Raw genomic sequence first — 18,976 nt, 5'->3', positions numbered from 1 at the left:
AAAATCTTTGATGTTGTTGCAATGGAGGGCGGTCATGTTTTACAATGCAGTTATGCTTAGCCACGGTCGAGAAGGGTAGGTAGTAAAGACAACAGATTCTATTGCCTGAGACGACCATAGTAGGAATTTTAAAAAATCTGATTGAAGCATTATTCTTAGGATAAATCACCATGGTCATGATTGGCTCTGTTCTTATTTTTCTCCTTGTCTATGTTGAGTTGGCTTATAGTATTCTTCTAAGCATCAGAGAGGGTCATCGAATAACAACTTCAATGACAGACAAAGCAGCCTCCGTTCATCCCCTCTCAGTCCTTGGGTTTTCACAGCTCTTCTGTTCATGCTAGGAGAATTGATGCTTGCCCCAGGAAAACACATTATTTAGTTCTATAAGCAAGGACAGGCATCTCTGATATTGTTTTCACCAAAATTGTTAACCACAGTTATCCAAAGGTTTGTTTGCATCATTGGAAACCTGTTTTTTTTTTTTTTTTTTTAACAGACTGAACAACACACAATAGCGAGCTGAGCACATTAGTTGAATAATGTGTGTTATAAATGGAATGCCTCCTCTTGGGGCCCACTCAGTGGAGAGTGAGTTGTCCAATTAGTGTGTGGATGGGAGTCAGGACACCTGGGTCCAGTTCTCAGCTTCAACTCACACTGTGTTCCGTTTTGGACTACATCTATCTTATACTTAAACGAGGGAGTGGCACTATATTGTCTCCAAAATGTTTCTAAGCTCAAGTGGTCTGTTCTGTTCACCTTGCACTTCATCTGTCTGATGTACTCCTAGCATAATTAACTGAATTAATTGGTCTTGTAAATCTCATTGTGTCCCCATTTACCTCCGTCAGTATTCTCCATCCCATCCCCTGTCCAGCACTCTCAGGAAGACAACAGCCTCTCATCAGAGACATGGAGTCCCTAGCTCCATAAGGGTATAGCAAGAAACAGGTCCAGGGCAGTGTCGGAGTCATGGAGAGAGGGAGGAAAAGTGTATCAAACAATTTTCCTGTTGATGGAGATCATTAAGTCATGGAACCCTGCTGTCCATCACGTATCTTGAAAGGGAAACCTGCCCTTGTGCAAATGAGCAGAACAAGCCTTGAATTTTCAAAGTGGCCAAATTCAAGTTTATATAAAAGCCATTAAAGCAAAATTCCCAAAGCCGTGTGCCTCAGCAGAACCTTCTGATGTAGTCATTCTTTGCTTATTTTCAGATTCCACACTTAGGGATGGGCATGGCGATGCCGCAGGTTAAGCTGGAGCTTGGGATGCCCACATCCCACTGCAGAATACCAGTTTGCATTCCCAGCTGCTCCATTTCCAATCCAGCTTCCTGCTAATGTATCCGGGGGGGGGGGCAGTAGATGATAGCTCAGGTGTTTATGCCCCTTTTGCCTGAGTTGGAGATCCAGATGGAGTTCTCAGCTCCTGGGTTCGACCTGCTCCATTCTTTGTTGTTACAGACATCTGGGCAGTGAACCAGTAGATGGAAGACTTGTCATTCTGTCTGTCTGTCTCTCTCTGTGTGCTCTTCCCTCCACTTCAAGTAGATGAAAAATTAATAAAAGTAATATTCAAAAAAAGGAATTCACACTTAGCACAGGATTAAAACACCCAGATCTGGCTATTTAAAATCCCCTTTACTTAGCAAGATATACCCCACATCTACCTAAATCTCTGCCAGTAACCAAGCTGTAGATCATGTTCAAATAGACAGTGTCATGATTTATTAATCATCCCCTAAATCTCACAAGTGCTCTTGGTATCTTTTCAAATGCTCACATTCTGCTAAGTGTGTTCTTTTACATTAATATTTATGAGTAAACTTTGTTTATTCCTCATTTATCTGGTCATAGTTAAGCATGGTTCTCACACTTACCAGAAAAAAAGGTCACAGAATTTTAGCATTTTTACAAATACCTAGTATATGTGCATTAAGTGATGCTGAACTTTAGAAATATGGCAGCTTTTGATCTCCGTGCTGATTTGAAGTGATTCATCACCTCAACACTAAATCTTCACATTGCTTTGAAGATGATACATTAACAAAATACATGGCAAATGATTTGCCCATTAATATTTCCTTTGCCAATTTGCAATGAAAAGGGAGTAAGCATTAGCTAAGTTTTACTGTAAAGAAACCAAGGCAGAATGATGAGTCCCCAGCTATTAGGTCAAAGAGAAATGGAGTTGAGAAGGAACCCTAGGTTCTCAGCGCCCTTTCAATAAACACAGCATACTAGAGACCCCTGAGAAAAAATCCAGTCAGGGTTAATTGAACAAAGCAATGACTTAAGAAATCTGACGGCTCACTGGGAGCCTTACATGGCAATCTTGTGTGAATTTGAAGAATAGCTCAAATGCCATCATCATGAATGAAATAAACGCACAATTAAATACATTTCTTGCAAATGGCAACACTATATAGTGCTGTGGTTCTACTATTCTCTTATTTTCTAAAGCTACTCAATAAATTCCTTCGTATTCATATATGTTATACATAGAAGCTCTAAAGTTTGACCAGCTATCAAAGATAAATGCTTAGGACTCAAGAAACTTAAATTATGGTCCTTGTTCCAATGCTCACTAGACTTGAGGCTATGTGCATTTAGGTCATTGTAGCCTAATGCTCACCAAACATGAATCCCCTCTCTGTACAACTGCTGCAGTGATGTGTAGCATCTATGAGATCCTATGAACTTATTTATCCTTTATTGAGGGTCTACTAGAGATGGAACCATTAGGAATGAGAATGAGCTAGCCAAGCATGCTTTGATCTTCCCAGACACCCGGAATTGCTCACTAAATTAACGTTTACGTCTCCACAAGTCAGCAAAGAGTTAAAGCTGAGTTTTTGAGATTTTTTTTTAGGTTTTTTGAAGCATAGTTTCTGGTTATTTCTTAGCCTTTGTTATTTGCACTTAATCTTATTTCCTACACATGATCAAATCTGGTTTCTCAGATGGTGTTCAGTGAATTAGAATAGACAGTATAAATTAATTTTGTGAATAAAATTTTATGAGACACTACATCAAATACTTCAGTAAAATCAAGATGTATTATTATACCCATTGTAGATATTCATGGTCTAATCTTGTAATTATATTTTTTGAAATTGGATCTGTACAGCCTTATTAGCCAATTATTCACCCCATGCTGTTCATAGGTACATAAATGCTTGCAGTTGTGTTCGTTAATGTTGGTTCATTGTATTTACTAGAAAGAATAATGCTAGAGGTAATTTCTGTAATTGTTCTACTTTCTCTATGGTAAATATGTAACTTTCACAATGTTCTGTTATTTCTCTAGATAAGAAAAATTAATAGAGCATGAAACATATATTCTACTCTCCCAGTGCATACATTTGGGTGCTAATAAGCAGTCATTCTAGACTAATGTACTTTCAGCATCCAACTGATAATAAGGGGAACATTCCCAAGGGCAACTCCACCTAGGTCAGTCCACCTGACTCAAGGAACTTGAGAAACCCAGAGAACAGACTGGGGCGCCACAACAAATAAATATTCACCTATAAAAAATTTCTGAGTGTCTGCTATATTCCCAGAACAATATATTCTGAGGATCCAGAGTGAATATGTCATGTCTCTATCTAAGGAACTCATAGTTTTTTTTACTACTGACCACTTTCACTGTATATGTGAAGTGCATGTATAGTAACTAAGTATTTGAATATAAATAGTAATTCCCTTTTTGTAAAAGCTACCTGGGATAGATTTTTTTTTTAGTCAACTCTATGCGGCTTCCTACAGGGAGTATAACTGGATACTTTCATTATCTTCCAATTAATATTTTAGGGCATATTAGTAATCATTAAAACATTAATTTCATTCTCAACTATGTTTTTTAATTTTCATTTTTAATTTTAAGACAGAGAACAGATAGAGAGCAAGCTCTCTTCTACTGGTTCACTCCTCAAATGCCCATTATGGCAAGGGCTGATGAACAAGACCAGTATTGTTATCCAGAAACTCAATCCAGGACTTCCACATGGACAGAAGGAATTCAGTTCCTTGAGCCATCATCACTACTTCCTAGCTTCTGCAGTGCTGGGAAACTGGAGTTAAGAGATAGAGCCCAGTATCACACCCAGCCACTCTGATGTGGGAGGCAGGCATCTTAAACACTAGATCAAAAGCCCGTTCCTACTTTCAAAATATTCTGAACTGTAATACACATTGAGGCAAAATTATTATAAGGTAGCAAGTTATGCCACTAAACTTTCCTTGTGTCTAATGAGGACTGTACAAAATTTAAATGCCTTCTCAAACTGCTATGTCATCAAGGACTGGCTATGTTCTGGAATGAATGCAGGATATATAATAACTGATAATGCTTCAAGTTAGAACTTAGAGATAGCTGTTCACAACTAATAGAATTTTGGGTTAGAACCTCAACGCCCAGTTTTCCTGCTGAGGTAAAGGAAATCTATACATGCTAAGACATTTGCCTGAGATGCATGAAAGAACTGAAATAACAATCCACATGTCCCACTCCATATCTGGCACTAATTTTTATTATTGCTTATTCTGCTAGCAAAATTGTTAAGGAGGGTCATTCCATCCACATGTTTCAGCATGCACACACAAACACAGACACACATGTGTGCCCGTGCATCCATCTAGTCTGGCAATCATTTAAAAAACATATTAACTATCTGTGGCTAAAGAATGTGAACAGCCACATTCCTCCACAATAGCTGTGAATCAGCACGACTGTGGGGATTAATCAATCCAGGATTGACATGCACACAGGTATGCTTCAATATAGAGAACAAAGATTATCTTCTCTCACCACCATGTTCAAGTTTTTGGAGGAAAGACACATATTTGTGCTTCACAGTGGTAATGTTTCTTGAACCCTTTTCAAAAGACTCACATTAATTAGCAAAATTAAATAAGATGTAATTATTTTTATTAAAAGTTAAAAGAATAGAAAATCATTTATAAAAGCTCCAGGTATCTCTAAATGCAAAGAACTCAGATGATGTAGTCTTTATCCTTTGCACTGCCACCCGCGCCCCCCATTTTTTGTGCTTAAAAAGTAGATTCCATTAGATGGGGATTATGATAATTAAAATATTAATTGTACCTAATAGTTTAAAAGAAAAACTGTCCTTTTAAAATGGGAAAGGGCTTTGGAACTATGCCATAAGAGGTACTATTGAAGTGTTTAAATTCATTTTTTATAAAGAGACGATCAAAAGGAAAAACTGTGAAGTAACTCCAGCTGAATACTTAGTTGGAGGACTTAGACTTATTCTGTGAAAACATCTCAGAAAAATATATGAGGGGTCTTCAAAGAGCTCATGAAAAATGCATGTTGTGAAAAAACTATACATGGGTATCAAATATTTTTTCACCAAAATAAACATCTTTTAATTGCATTTTTCCATGAACTACTTAAAGGATCTTCATATTTTGGATCAACATTAAGTATCAATTTTGTAATTTTTTTAAGAATCATCTGAAAGTGCTACAGGTTCTGAGAAGACAGGAGACTGCTCCTAAAAGTCACAGAGGTTACACCTTTTCTGAATGAATGTGCAGCAACTATTTCTTTTTTTTTTCTTTAAAAGATTTTATTTATTTGTGAGTTACAGTTACAGACAGAGGCGGAGAGACAGAAAATGCAGCAATTACTTTCTCTCAGATGACCTCAAGTCACTTCAACACTTAAGTCTATATATCTGCTAAGACAATATTGGGCACTTAGGCCAACGGGTATGCAAAGGAAATCTAAAAACTGATAAGGGGCTGGTTTCTGTGATCCAAGACAATGGTTGTGCTTGTCAGGAGATCTGTGTCCACAAGGCTCCTGAGGGCACCTCTGGGCTCAGTCTGCCTGAGCACTGTACCTGACTAATGGTGCTACACTGAGAAAGAAGGGGGGGCATTATTTCATGCTGGTGTACATGCTTGGAAGTATGTAATCTTGACCTTCAAAAACCTTGTCTTTTTATGATTCAACAGATTCCTCTGTTCTTTATGCACCTAAATGTATTTGGTTAAATCAGTTTTCAAATCTGAATGATGAATAGCCTTCCGTGTAGAGGGGTTTTTAATTAACTGAAAATTATACATTTATAACTTAGAATAAAGCGTGTGGCATATGTTATAGTCCCTTTTAGGATGACTTATGATTTGATGAAAGATTATAATGAGCAATCAGAGGATTTAACTAATATAAAATTTTATCCAAATTGGCCACTTAAATTATTGAAAATCTATCTGGCTTCATGTTTTTGGAAGCTTTGTGTCTGACTTCTACATGCCCTTTTTCCTTTTTAAAGTTTGCCTGGCTTAACAGAAATTATTCAGTTTAGGGCTCAATTACAAATGTGCTTTGACAATCAGAGGGCTGTATCTGGTTTTTATCTAGCTCTTCAACAGAGGTGATAAAGAAGTTCCATGGGCTGGAATACAAATTCATATATCTGTAAAACAATACTAGTGCCTCCCTCAGTTGAAAATTTCAGAAAAGACAGAATTTCTAAGTGTTTTGGGTCCATCACTGCTGTAATACTTACAGGATTTTAAAAATATATCAGAGAGAAAAAGAGAAAGATAGAGAGAAAATTCTATTTGCTGGTTTGTTCTCCAAACGCCTGCAATGGTCAGGGCTGGGCTGGGGCCAAAGCCGGGAGGTGGGAATGCTAGCCAAGTTTACCACGTTAGTGGATGGCAGGAGCCCAAACCCCTGGAGCCATCACCAGGGTCCACAAGTGCAACCAGCTGCAGTCAGGAGCTGGGAACCAAACCCAGGTACATCAGTGTGGGATGAGGAAATCTGAACAGCGAAACTAAAATCCATCCCAGATCCTGTTACTAACTACATCCTTTTGTGTTAAAAAACAATGGAGTATGCGTAAATTCTTATATTGCACAGTCAGAACCAAAAATTTTAAAAGGTAATAATAGCTATGAATAGTTTTCTCATTACCAAATATAAAAGCATTACAGTAAACTCAAAATCGAATGACCTTGAGAAAATTATAAGGTTTGCTTTTTCATATGGATAAAACTTTCTAAGTGATTTTTGCAGATATTTATATACAGTTAAGCATTTATTCAACATCAAGCATGATTAATGTCTTTTTCTTCCATCCATTTCACCTTCTACATAAATTTATTTTTGATCATGCTTTCTAGTGAATTTCTTCTGCCTCTGGAGACCTTGCAAAGAAAAGGTAATAAATAAAACAGAATCTAAAAACTGAGGAAGAGACATTGATTTGAGTTTTAATAAAATTTATTATCTAATTGCACAACTGATAGTTTGCATGTGTTTATTTTAACATGTATATATAAAACCTATGTGCAATTATTCTAAAATAATTATTTAATGAAGATAGAAAACCATCACATGAATGTCTCAAAATTTAGTATGTCTGACTTAGAATTCTTGCTGTCTTCCCATGGATGACATTATAAAGCCTTTCCCGTATTGACCTGCACTCTTCTATTTTTTTTTTTTTTTTTTTTTTTTGACAGGCAGAGTGGACAGTGAGAGAGAGAGACAGAGAGAAAGGTCTTCCTTTTGCCGTTGGTTCACCCTCCAATGGCCGCCGCGGCCGGCGCGCTGCGGCCGGCGCACCGCGCTGATCCGATGGCAGGAGCCAGGAGCCAGGTGCTTTTCCTGGTCTCCCATGGGGTGCAGGGCCCAAGCACCTGGGCCATCCTCCACTGCCTTCCCTGGCCACAGCAGAGAGCTGGCCTGGAAGAGGGGCAACCGGGACAGAATCCGGCGCCCCGACCGGGACTAGAACCCGGTGTGCCGGCGCTGCTAGGCGGAGGATTAGCCTAGTGAGCCGCGGCGCCGGCCGACCTGCACTCTTCTAAACATGAGGATGGCAACAATGAATGTTGCAAAGACACTAATTCTTGTTCTCAGGAGATGTGTGGTGTCCAGAGAGGAGCCAGATGAGTCTCACAGCAATTACAGGACAATGTGTTGTATGCTGTCTGTGCTTGGGAGTCTATAGGTTGCTTCTATGTAGGACAAGGAGGGAAGCTCAGGTTCTCCAGGAGGATGGTACCCGGGGAGAAACCAGAGTACAAAACCATGTAAGGAGGGGTGGTGGATGAGTGAGACCAGGAAAGTGGAAAGCATGCAAGAAAAAGAAGCAGCATTTGCAAAGATCCAGGGTTGTATTGGACCCCATTTAAGAAATTATAGGTATAAGCAAAAGAGTACTTCCAGGTTGGAGGGAGCAAGACCGTCATATCTACAGCTAATTATTTTCAACTCACACATGAACTCTGTCTTGAACTTTGATGTTGAATGACCAAAACCAGGAGTGCCAGCCCTGCCCTAGAACAAGTCATTTAGTAATGATTCTGAACCAAAGCGATTGTTTGATTCCAATCCAGGAATACAGTCATCATGACTCTCTCCTGAAGTATTTGCAGATGAAAGCAGGACACTTACGAAGTGTGCAAGGTTCTTTACATAAGCTGCTTTTTTTAATAAATCATTCCTTTGATCCTGTCTCACATCTACTTAAAGTAAAATATTTTCAAGATTTTGCCGTGACAGACTCAGCAAAGAAATGGAGCTACCATAATGCCAGCGAGAATATAAAACTTTTCTTAGAGGCTGCTGGATGTATTTTCACTTGTCTGTACTTATTCTCAGAGTACCACTAAGCCTAAGCCTAAGTCATTTTCCATTTTAACAGCCCCACTCTGCATGCCCTTCCTCATAGCTCCCTTGACAGCCAGAAGAGATCTTTCCCAACACAGGTTTCAGGTTATAGAAAATAGTCATTGGTGATAAAAGTATCAGTTACATGGAGAGTTTGCCCGTGAGACCTTTTACCCAGGCCCAAATATCACCTGGTTCTGTGCATCCATGCTGTGGACATACAGAGGCCAAAGGATCCTCTTCAATAGGACTTTAAATAGTCTTGAGTTGTCTACTAGACATTTATTTGACCTGCAAGAGAAAATTTATGATTTATAAAAAATGAAATATGAAAATAAGAGGTCGAAGTCAACCATCCAGATTGACCTAATTCCCTTCTCTTTACCACCTGGGACATGGCCCTATTTGCAAGAGTAAGTACAATAATTTTGTCATTGAAAAAGTGAAGGTAAAGATATGTGATAGAATTCAAGCAAAGGGCACTGCGGTACAGTGTGTTCTGCTGCTCCCATATAGAGTGCCTGGTTCAAGTCTTGGCTACTTCCAACTTCCTGTGAATGCACATCTAGCAGATGATGGGTCGTGTACTTGGGTTGCTACCACTTACATGGGAGACCCGGATGAAGTTCCTGGCTCCTGGCTCCTGGCTCCTGGCTTTGGCCTGTCCCAGTCCTGGTTGTTGTGGGCACTGGGAGAGTAAACCAGTGGATGGAAGACCTCTCCATCTCTCTCCCTTTCTCTCTCTGTGTGTGTGTGTGTATGTCTGTCTGTCTCCCTCTCTTACTGTCAATCTACCTTTCAGATAAATCTTAATAAAAAGAATTCAAGAAAATCTGTGGATTTGGTATCAGTTTCATTGTTTTAAGAATCAGTATGTATATTAGGGAATCATGCATTAGCATTGTATATTTTCCCAGCAGTATAAACCTCTTCAGTCAGATAACACATACTAAGCATAAAAGCAGCCATACTTTATTTGACAAAGATCTTCAGTAGTCCCCTTGCATTTTTTCAGGATAGAAATCATCATGTGAAAGCACAGATTAAGTAACTCCTACCCAATATCTCACTAAAAATAATACTTTTCAACATGGGGGAAAACAAGTGTGTCCCATTTGCTTCTTCTGAGAGCATAGGTGGCATAATATTTTCAGGAAAATATTCTATGCAATAAACATGGTCATATGTTTCAAACATTGTAATGAAAATTTTAAGATGATTTTCAACAGTTTTCAACAACCACATTCAATTCAAACCACGTGAACCCCTTTTGCTAATTTATAGCAATCATAAATTCCTCCCCTGCAAGATGCCTCTACTTGATTGGCATGTAATCAACTGAATTTTGTACCCCTCCACTCAACTATTCTTCATGCCTACAGCCACAGATTAAAGGGTCACCCATGGTTTGTCTTTTTGATGCATGGTGTTAAAGATGTAAGCGCACCAGACACCCAAACTTCTGTAAGCTTCTGCCATATTAACACCAGATGCCTCCCTAATACTTGGGAAGAAATTAGGAATGGCTCCCATTGGCGTTCACTCAGCAAAGTGATTGTATTTCTGTCGTGTGGGGTGATGACAGAAAAGAAACAAAAAATATTTATCTCACTGTAATTTGTGTATGACTTCGTTGGTTAAAAGTCAATTATATCACAATGAATCCCGTATAACATGGACATGGTACAACTAATTTACTTGAAGGAAAATGGAAATTGCTAGCCTCTTTTCAGAACTGGGGTGGTTACTTAAAATTTGGCAGCAAATAAAGTGAATGACCTATGAGATACTTCTCCTCCTATATTTAACTTTAGTACTCTTACCATTATGGATTTGTATAAATCCCTAATGTTTGAATGTTACTGTAGCATATGTTGTCCATGAATGGAGAAGAAATCCTGAGTCTGAAAAGGAAACACTACATGGAATAAAAGAATTGATCAAGACAGCTTCCATATGGGACTCCAGAGCAGGGCAGATGGGCAGGCTGGTCAGAAGCTGCAGCAAGATTTTTCCACACAGAACGGTAAAAGGGGAAAGATTTTATACATAGACAAATCAATAGGGAGCTGGGTAAAAGCTTTTGTTACAACCTTCCTTTACATATGCTTTTAGGAGTTAGCCCCTCAGGCGTCCTGCTGGTCTTTCCAACCTTATCAGAAAGATTTGTGATACCACTTAAACTTTATGGTGCCACCAGCTAGGCTAGCAGGTGATCATCATCCTTGGGGTGTCTGAGAGAGGTCAACATGGAGGGGTGAGATTCAGGATGACATTACAATAGCTTGTTGTTGCACACCTAAATCATAGCACAGGGGGAAACATCTCTGAGTCTGTCACATAATAGTAACCATGCAGAATCATCTGCATTAATGGACTGTGAAGCTATATCCTCTCTTATAATCAAACAGGAAGCTTTAAAACACAGGTCTTTCAACTCTGGCAAGGTAAGTGTGTGTGTGTGTGTGTGTCTAGATATATGTCTGTTTATAGGTACCAGCTTTATTGAGGGTTAATAAACAGAAACTGCATATGTTTAACATTTATAATTTGCTGAATTTGGACATATGCATACACTTGTGATAACACAACCTCAATCCAGGTAATTAACATATCCATCAGCTCCAGAAATTTCCTTAAGCTCCATTGTTCTATCGATTTTTCCCCTGTGCTAAGAACACGGACATGAGATCTACCCACCAGATTTTCTCAGATATAATTATTTATTTATTTACTTATGTGAAAGAGAAGGAGAGGGAGAGGAAGGGAGGGAGGGAGAGAGGGGGGAGAGAAAGAGTGTGTGATTGTGTGTGTGTGTGTTAAGAGATTGCTTCCAAGTACTGATTCACTCCCCAGATGTCCACAATAGCCCAGGCTGGTACTAACTGAAACCAAGATCCCAAACTTCATGAGGGTCTCCCACATGGGTGGCAGGGATTTATTTAGTTGGCGCATCATCCACTGCTTTCCCAGGTGCATTAGCAGGAAGTTGAATGGAAAGCAGAATAACTGAGACTTGAACCAGCCATATCTATTATGTGATACAAGTGTCCCAAGTGGTAACCTAACCTACTGATTCACAGTACCCATCTCCACTGAACAGATTTTCAAGTTCACAATAAATACTTCATTTTTAATAATAGATACTATGTTGTAGAGTGGCTCTCCATCACTTACTCTTCTTGCAAAACTGAAACTATTAAGATTTAATTTATTAGAGATATTCTATCCATTGGTTTAGTACCGCAAAATGCCACAATACAGTGGGGGCTAGTACAGACTGAAGCCAGGAGTCAAGCACTCCATCCTGGTCTCCCACACAGGTGGTAGGGGCCCAAGTACTTGGGTAATCTTTTGCTTCCTTCCCAGGCACATTTGCAGGGATTTGAAGTAGAGAAGCTGGGACTTGAACTGGTACACACATGGGATGCTGGCATTACTAGTGATGGTTTTAATCCTCTCTGCCATAATGCTGGCCCTGCAAACTTGAAACTATACTCACTCAGGAAAACTCCTCAAATCTCTTTTCCCATTGCCCCTGGAAAACACCATTATATTCTCTGTGACTCTTCTAATTAGTTTGGATATGTGCAATCAGACTTTGTACTTCTCAGTATGGCTTATTTTACTTATCATAGTGTCCTCAAGTTTCACCCGTGTGGTAGCATAGAACACGGTTTCCTTCTGTTTTCTAAGGCTGAATAATATTCCATTAAATGTATACCATATTTTCTTTATTCTTTTTTTAAGATTTATTTTATTATTTGAAAGACATAGTTACAGAGAGAGGTAGAGACAGAGGTCTTCCATCCGCTGACTCACTCCCCAAATGGCCGCAATGGCCAGAGCTGTGCTGACCCAGAGCCAGGAGCCAGGAGCTTCCTCTGGGTCTCCCATGTGGGTAAAGGGGCCCAAGCACCTGGACCATCTTCCACTGCTCTCCCAGGCCACAGCAGAGAGCTGGATTGGAAGAGGAGCAGCCGGTACCAGAACTGGTACCCATATGGGATTCTGGCACTTCAGGCCAGGGCCTCAACCCGCTGTGCTACAGCACCAGCCCCCATATTTTCTTCATTCATCCATCTGTCTATGTACATTGAGTCATTTTCATACTGCTTCAGTGAACAATATAATTCAGATATCTCCTTGAAATCCTGATTTCATTTCTTTTGAATATGTACCAGAATTGGGGTGGCTAAATGACACAGTAGTTCAACTTTAAGTTTTTGAAAAAATTCCATATTTGTTCAATATACCATCTTACATTCCTACCAAGAGAATATAAGTGTCCAGTGTTTGACATATTTTCTAATGCTAATAAGCATTTTATTTTAAAAAATTAATACCCACCCTTATCTTATTGTGACTTGTATTTGCATTTCCCTGATGATGAGTGATATTGAACACTGTTTCACATATCGTTGATCATTCCTATATCATCTTTGGAGAAATTTCTGTTTAATTTTTTGCTAATTTTAAAATCATTTTATTTGTATTTTTGCCATTGTATTGTAGGAATTCCTTTGTAAATGTTAGGCATTACTACTTATTGAGAAAAGGCTTATAAATGATTTCTCCCATCCCTTTGGTTGCTTCTTTACACTGTTGATTATTTCTTTTACCACAGAGAAAATTTTTGTTTGATGTGGTCCTACTGCTGTATGCTTGCTTTTGTTGCCTATGCTCTTGGCTTCATATCCAATAAATCATTACTAATACCAATGTCAAGAAGCTTTCCCTGTATGCTTTTTTGCATTTCTATATGAAAACTCATTGAGATTATGATAAAAACAGTAGTGATTCCATAAATCACTCAACATAGTATAAGTATTTAAATAATATTATCCTATAAATACAGGTTGTATTTCTATAAGTTTATGATTTTTGGAAATTTCTTTCATCAATGTTTCTTTTTTTTTACATTTTTTATTTAGTAAATATAAATTTCCAAAGTACAGTTTATGGATTACAGTGGCTTCCCCTCCATAATTTCCCTCCCACTCGCACCCCTCTCATCTCCCACTCCCTCTCCCATTCCATTCACATCAAGATTCATTTTCAATTCTCTTTATATACAGAAGATTGATTTAGTATATTTTTTTTAACTTTTATTTATTGAATATAAATTTCCAAAGTACAGCTTATGGATTACAATGGCTTCCCCCCATAATGTCCCTCCCACCCGCTACCCCCCCTTTCCCACTCCCTCTCCCCTTCCATTCACATCAAGATTCATTTTCAATTCTCTTTATATACAGAAGATCAGTTTAGCATACATTAAGTAAAGATTTCAACAGTTTGCTCCCACACAGAAACATAAAGCACAGACAGCTTTTTTGTTTGCCAATTTAATTTCCTTTGGGTAAATTCCAAGAAGTGGTATGGCTGGGTTGAATGTAGGGTTATATTCAGGTTTCTGAAGAATCTCCTAACTGTCTTCCATAGCGGTGTCTCCCTTTAAATCCCTTAAAAATCTTTTAAATAAACCGGTGCCCTGTAATTTGGTGCATATACATTGATAATCGCTATATCTTCCTGTTGAATTGATCCCTTAATCATTATATAGTGCCCCTCTTTGTCTCTCCTAACAGTTTTTGTGGTAAAGTTTATGTTGTTCGATATTAGATGGCTATGCCCATTCTTTTTTCATTTCTGTTGGCATGGTATATCTTTTTCCAGCCTTTCACTTTCAGTTTATATGCATCTTTGTTGGAAGGATGTATTTCTTGTAAGCAGCAAATAGATGGGTTTTGTTCCTTAACCCAATCAGCCAATCTGTGTCTTTTAACTGGATAGTTCAGGCCATTAACGTTCAATGTGACTATATTGATAAGTAGTAACTTTGCCCTGCCATTTGCCAAAGATATTTTCTAATATATGCTTTGAATTCCCTGTGATCTTTTGCTGTGAGGTTTCCTTCCTTTACCTTCTTTCATACTGATGACCATGTTTCTGTGTTTCTGTGTGTAACACATCTTTAAGCATCTTTTGCAGGGCTGGACGAGTGGCGACAAATTCTTTCAATTTCTTTTTGCTATGAAAGGTCTTTATTTCACCTTCATTCATAAATGAGAGCTTTGCAGGATATAATATTCTGGGCTGGTAGTTTTTCTCTATTAGTAGCTGGGCTAAGTCTCGCCATTCCCTCCTAGCTTGTAGGGTTTCTGATGAGAAGTCAGCTGTGAGTCTGATTGGAGATCCTCTGAGAGTAATCTGATGTTTCTCTCTTGCACATTTTAGGATCTTTTCTTTATGTTTCCCTGTGGTGAGTTTAATTACAAAGTGTCGTGGTGAGGATCTTTTTTGGTCATGTTTACTGGGGGTTCTATGAGCTTCCTGTACTAGGATGTCTCTGTCCTTCTCCAAACCTGGGAAATTTTCTGCTGGTATCTCACTAAAAAGGCCTTCTAATCCTTTCTCCCTCTCCATGCCTTCAGGAACTCCTAAAACCCGAATGTTGGGTTTTTTAATAGTATCCTGTAGATTCCCAACAATATTTTTTAGATTTCTAATTTCCTCTTCTTTTCTTTGGTTTGACTGTATATTTTCCTGTTCTCTGTCTTCTAAGCCCAATATTCTCTCTTCTGCTTCAACCATTCTGTTTGTAAGGCTCTCTAATGTGTTTGTCATTTTATCTATTGAATTCTTCATTTCATTATGATTTCTCGTCACTATCACAGTTTCCTGTTCTACTAGTTGTTTCATTTCATTTTGATTCCTCCTTAATATTTCATTTTCGTGAGAGAGATTTTCTATCTTGTCCATTATGGATTTCTGTAGTTCAAGAATTTGTTTTTGAGAACTTCTTAATGTTCTTATCAATTTTTTGAGATCTGCTTCTTGCATTTCTTCTATCTCGTCATCTTCATAATCTTGAATTGGGGTGTCTATCATTTTGGGGCGTCGTAGTGTATTCCTTGTTCTTGTTACCTCGATTTCTGCATTTGTTTGGCATTGTGGAGATATTCTTTGGTTTCTTTGCTGTGGTGTTTTTTCTCGTTATACTATGACTCTAGATTAAGTGGACTGTCTGTTTTTGATGGAGACTTAGGGCTTGAGATGGGTGTGGCCTGAGAGCTCTGGTTCCTCAGGGTTAAGGGTGTGCCAAACGTGACACTCCCAGGTTAGGCGTGGTAAATCTCTCTCTCTTTCTTTTTTTTGATTCAAAAGGGAAGTAATTACGCACAGCTGAATGGAATTGGAGGTAGTTAGCAGGCAAATGATATACCCACAGGAGCCAGAGATCCGAAGCTCTTTCCCAAGGACCACACAGGGAATCTGTTCTGCCCTCAGTGTGGGCTCAAATTCTCCTGCAGTCTCCCACTGGGTTGCCAAGGTTACTGAATTGTAGCGTCTCTGGAGAGTACTCACGTGAATTCCGTGAGTTCTCTCCCTCGCACCGGCTCTTTTATCACAGTCTCAATTCATTAGCACCACACATTCACTAGGTCCTAATCTCCTGTTATTTCAACCCCCCCACCCCAAGAGTCAGGTTTTTCTGCTAGGCTCAGGGCTGGTGCAGACCTGAGGTCACCCTGCTTATGATGTATGTCCAAAATGGTGCCTGTTCTTTGTCTTGCTTGCCTTTGAGAGGTGAGCAGAGAGAGAGAAACTCATGTCCATATCGGTGACATTTTTTTTTCCCTCTCTCTTCTAGTTAGCCTGGTGAACTTTTCCCCATGGGGTTTCAAGCCTCATTCCCTCTAGTCTCCTCTTTCCACTGGTCTGCCGGTGTCTTGGGCTATTGAGGTTCAGCTCATCTCGCGTTCCAGCACTGGTGTGTTGAGTCTGCAACTGGTATCCCGAACTGTGGGCTTCCACGCTCTCCACGCAGGTCCACTGTGAATCACTAGTTCCGGAAGGAAGAGTTTCCTCTGCTGTTTCTTCCCCTACTCTTCCTTGAACCTGCAGTATCTCCACTTTTATTAAACTGTCTTTTCCCGGACTATCAGTGTGCTCCCTTCCTATTCGGCCATCTTGCCGCTTCCCAGTGTTTTGTAGTTTCAGCATACAAGTATTTCAACTCCTTTATAATGGGAATGAAATCTTGAGTATTTTATTCTTTTGTACAATTATATATTGGATCATTTTTTTATTTCCTTTTCAGGTAGTTCATTGTTAGTATAAAGAAATGCAAATGCTTTGCATGTTGATTTTCTATCCTACAACTTCACTGCTTTGGTTATTTGTTCGAGCAGTTTCTTGGTAGAGTCCAAATATGCAATCATGTTATTTACCACCAGAGAATGTTTAACTTGTTCCTTTCCAAATTGGAAGCCTTTTGTTCCTCATTCTTGTCTGATTGCTCTGCCTAGGACTTCCAGTACTATGCTGCAGACAGGCATTGAGGGTGAACATCCTTGTCTTGTTACTGATCTTGAGGAAAAAACTTTGACATTTTCATCAAGTATGAAGCTAGCTGTAGGCTTCTTAAACATGACGTTTATTACATTGAGGTACATTCCTTCTATACCTAACTTATTGAGCATTTTTCATCATGAAAGTGTATTGAGTTTTGTTGATACTTTTTGTGCATTGAGACAGTGATATGTTTTTAATCTTTCATTCCTTTTATGTGGAATAATGCATTTATTGATTTGTATATATTGAGTCTCTTTGCATCCATGGATAAATCTCACTTGATCATGGTGTAAGATCCCTTTGAATGCATTGTTGAAAGCTTTACTAGTATTTTGTCAAGGATTTTTTGCATCAGTGTTCACTGGGGCTCTAAAAGGTACATTCTACCCAACAATAGTAGGATACTCATTCTTCTCAATTGCACATGGAACATTCCCCAGGAAAAAATCACATGTGACAACAATTTTTCACAAATTTAAGATTGAAATCATATCAAGTACCTTCTCTGAACACAAGGCTATGAAACTAGAAATTAATAAAGGGGTAAATATATGGAAATTCAGACATGCATTTTTGACAAACCAAGGGAACAGGAAGAAAACAAAGAAATACAAAAGTATCTTGAGACTTATGCAAATAAGAACATAATATAGAGAAATTTGTCGTGTACAAGAAAATCCACATTAAGGGAGTTTATAATGATAAATGTCAACATTAAGAAAGATGAATGATTGCAAATAACCTAACTTTACATCTCAAGAAACTAGAAAGGGAAGAATAAATTGAGCCTACAGTTAGAAGGAAGGAAACAATAGAGATTAGAATGGAAATAAATAATATAGACTAGAAAAGTTATAGAAAAGTCCAACAACACTAAGAGTTGATATTTTGCCAAAAGATAGTTGAGAAACTGAGACAAGCTAGACAAAAAGTAGAGAATGTTCAAATAAATAAAATTGGAAAAATAGGAGACATTACAACTGATGCCACAGAAATATTAAGGACCATGAGATTAATATGAACAGTCACAAGCCAACAAAATTTGATACCCTAGAAAAAGTGAGTGTGCTTCATTAATTATGACCAACACATCTCACTAATAGAAAATGTTTATAACACAGGAGGCTGTGTGGTATATGGGAGTTATTTGTACTAGTTAAAATTTTTTGTCTTGTAAACTTAAAACTTCTGAAAAACTTATTTTTAAAAATTAAAAAATGATTAAATGAATAAATCCCTAAACACATACAACTTATCAAGACTGAATCATGAGGAAACAGAAAATTTGAACAGATCAATAACAAGGCAATTGAATCAGTAATCAAAAAGCTTTCAACAAAGAAAAGTCCCAGACTGGATGGGTTTATTGAAGAAGTCTACTGAACATTTCAATGACAATTAAAGTCAATCCTTTGCAAAATGTTCCAAAAATTTGAAGAGGAAATCCTCCCAAACTCATTCTGTGTGTCCAGCAATTACCCTGGTATCAAAATCAGACAGAAAAAAAAAAATCAGACAGACATGACAAGAAAAAAAGGCATGTACATTTTTAATATCTACAGAGTGAAATTTTTCCAAGAATACTGGCTATAAGGCTGCATGGAGTGGAATTACCAATTAAATCCTATAATCTTCTTTTTTCCATTTCAATTGTAAACACATTGATATTTCAGTGATTTCTAACAAGACGGTATGAGATAAATGTAAGGACTGGGGAATGCTGTTATTTAGCAGTAGTAACGGATCCACACTGGAGATGTTTTTCATGCCTGCAAATGTTTGGAGAGTCAGTGGGGTCTCTGCAGATGATGCATTTGAGCTTGTTGAGGACAGTTATTTCACCCGTGGTGAACCTAATGTAAAAATGTTTCTGTGAGGTGCTTTATACTTTAATATTTCTAACTAATAGGACATTTCAGCTACAGCTGTATATACGTGTATGACT

The 18,976-nt window shown here is 38.3% G+C and overlaps 1 protein-coding gene across 4 annotated transcripts in view; it reads left to right on the top strand.

Annotated features, from left to right (window-relative positions):
* GPC6 (glypican 6) overlaps window positions 1-18,976 on the top strand; it is a 1,178,567-nt gene that overhangs the window by 822,894 nt on the left and 336,697 nt on the right. The gene's annotated exons all lie outside the window — the stretch shown is intronic.

Source organism: Oryctolagus cuniculus, chromosome 9 (assembly GCF_964237555.1).
Source record: "Oryctolagus cuniculus chromosome 9, mOryCun1.1, whole genome shotgun sequence".
Taxonomy (NCBI): domain Eukaryota; kingdom Metazoa; phylum Chordata; class Mammalia; order Lagomorpha; family Leporidae; genus Oryctolagus; species Oryctolagus cuniculus.
Note: the sequence above shows the minus strand (reverse complement) of the source record. Positions and strands in the feature narration are given on the sequence as shown.